The sequence below is a fragment of the Petromyzon marinus genome, unplaced genomic scaffold (genome assembly GCF_048934315.1).
Source record: "Petromyzon marinus isolate PM22_M1 ecotype Great Lakes invasive population unplaced genomic scaffold, UKy_Petmar_22M1.pri1.0 PM_G_Scaffold_18, whole genome shotgun sequence".
Classification (NCBI taxonomy): Eukaryota; Metazoa; Chordata; class Hyperoartia; order Petromyzontiformes; family Petromyzontidae; genus Petromyzon; species Petromyzon marinus.
In genome coordinates this window covers 1,312,501-1,315,000 of record NW_027422739.1, presented here as the reverse complement: position 1 = coordinate 1,315,000, position 2,500 = coordinate 1,312,501, and the positions used below count along the sequence as shown (strand labels likewise).

The 2,500-nt window shown below is 41.0% G+C and overlaps 1 pseudogene; it reads right to left on the bottom strand.

The window, feature by feature from the left end:
• Positions 1-2,500, bottom strand: part of LOC142911575 (28S ribosomal RNA) — a 10,343-nt pseudogene that overhangs the window by 2,754 nt on the left and 5,089 nt on the right.

Sequence of the window (2,500 nt, the reverse complement as noted above, 5' to 3'; positions counted from 1 at the left end):
AAAAACCAAGACTTCACCTTGGAAAATAACAAAATCTAATCTAAAACATCTTAAATAAAGCTTATTTGTAATCTTCTTTGTAGGCAGAAAATAGTAAGTTACAGGACTCTCGAACTGATGTAGTCCAAAAATAAAGAATTAAAATAACAAAGTCTAATCTATATAAGTGCTCTTGAATAGGCTTCGTGTAAAAAAATAGCAATAAAAAAATACCAAGTCTTCGTCTTGGAAAATAACAAAATCTAAAAGAAAAGTCTTCTTTGTGGAAAATAGTAAAATAAAAAACCAAGACTTCACCTTGGAAAATAACAAAATCTAATCTAAAACATCTTAAATAAAGCTGGTTTGTAGTCTTCTCTCGAACTGATGTAGTGCAAAAATAAATAATTAAAATAACAAAGTCTAATCTATATAAGTGCTCTTGAATAAGCTTCGTGTAAAAAATAGCAATATAATAAAAATACCAAGTCTTCGTCTTGGAAAATAACAAAATCTAAAAGAATGGTCTTCTTTATGGAAAATAGTAAAATAAGAATACCAAGACTTCACCTTGGAAAATAACAAAACCATCTTGAAAAAAGCTTATTTTTAATCTTCTTTGTAGGCAGAAAATAGTAAGGCGAAAATAAAGTCCCCTCTAAGCTCTAAAGTAACAAATACGACGTGTTAAAAAAAAAAAAAAAAAAAAAAACTAACAATAAAAAAAAGAACCAAGACTCCGTCTTGGAAAATAACAATCTAAATTGTGGAAAATAGTAAAATGAAATAAAAACCGACTTCACCTTCGAAAATAACAAAATCAATCTAAAACAAATGACATCTTAAAACAAAACTATTATTTGTTTCGGAGGTTGTCTATGACTGTTCATAGACCGCATAATTTCCACAGAACATTCTCAGAATATCAAGAGAGAAAAGCAGCGTTCTGCGGGAAATCATCTTGGCCAGTGATGTCGTTCTGGGTTTGGTCAGGCCCAGGGAGGTAAGTACCTCGTTATTCTCAAGGGGCCACTTTCCTCTTGCCCCAACCGGGAATCCAAAGAATGTGACCTTGCTAGCCTTCGTCAGCACTTTGACTTGATCACCAAGAGGGGTATAGTACGAAACTTTGTGCGAGGCAGCATCTGACAAGGTATTCTTTGAAAGCTCAAAACGGACGGTGACATCGATCACAACCGCCTCCTCATCTTTTGCAAACACGAGGTCAGGCTTTCTCATCTCTCCCGTCTCGGATATGAACCGTGGCTCTTTGTATACAGACCAGCCCAATCTAGCCGCTTCGTCTGCCAGAATGTTACTGATCTTGTTATGTCGCGCAATTCTTGCTTTCTGTACTGCAGGACATTGACCGAGAATGTGCGAAAGGGACTCGAGTCTGGCAGAGCATTTCCTGCAGGAACGTAAGGCCCCATCTCTGCCTCTGTTCAAGCTTTCTCTTGTTGGGTAAATATTTGCCCTTAGTTGTAGTGCTGCGATAAAGAAGCATTGTTTAAAGCCGCACCATGGCCTCAACCAAGCATTACTGATTCTATCATGCGCAAAGTTTACAATGCCCCTTCCTTGAACCGGCTTTTCGCACCATCTCTGAAATTCATGCTCCCTCCAATCGCAGGGTCTCGGATATACAGGTTCTTTTGACACCGAGTCCCTGAGAACGAATGTTGGGATTGCATCACTGTCACCCCCTGCTCGTACCCACAAATTACGGTATTCTTCCTCCATACCCTGCGAGGACACAATATTACGGGTGATAGCATCGGACGAGTTTGCTATACGTTGCAGCCTTCTAACTTGAACCGAAGGGATTGTTTTTTCCAGTTTCAAGATGGCAAGGCCTCCGTCTCGGGCTCTGGCATATAACAGTCCATCACAAGTTGAAGCGGGAAGGTGGAGCCATCCTTTTACCGCCTTTCTAATCTCTTGGTCCAACCCACGGAGAGTTGATTGCTTGCAGTCCGAGTGGTCTGCAGGATATAACAATCTGGGTAGGGCATAGGCATTGAGTAGTTCAACCTTCTGAGTTGGCTTCAGAGGCGCCTCATCGATTTTCGAGATCCATGTCTTTAGCTGACAATGTAGATCAGGCTGTATAGTGCCAGTCCAAGGGCCAATTTTCAGACCAAGGTATTTCGTTGATTCATCAGGTTGGATCATATGGACATCTTTATTTTTGATAGTCCATGGGTCGCAGTTGTTCACCGTATATGAATCTTTGGTTGGGCTTATCATGAAGCCCTGGCACTTTCTGGCCTGAACCTCCAATCCCGATAGCCCACAAAATGATTCCAAGATCGCTAGATTGGCGGCCATACCAACCCAAGATTCGCTCACCAACACCAAATCATCAGCAAACGCAAGAGCTGTCACGTGGTCGGTATCAATGGAGTACCCAACTCCGTGTGACTCTAGGGTGCATATCAAAGGGTCCATGGCAAGATTGAAGAGCAGGGGTGACATGGGGTCACCCTGTTTGACACCAACACGTATGCTAATTTCTCGA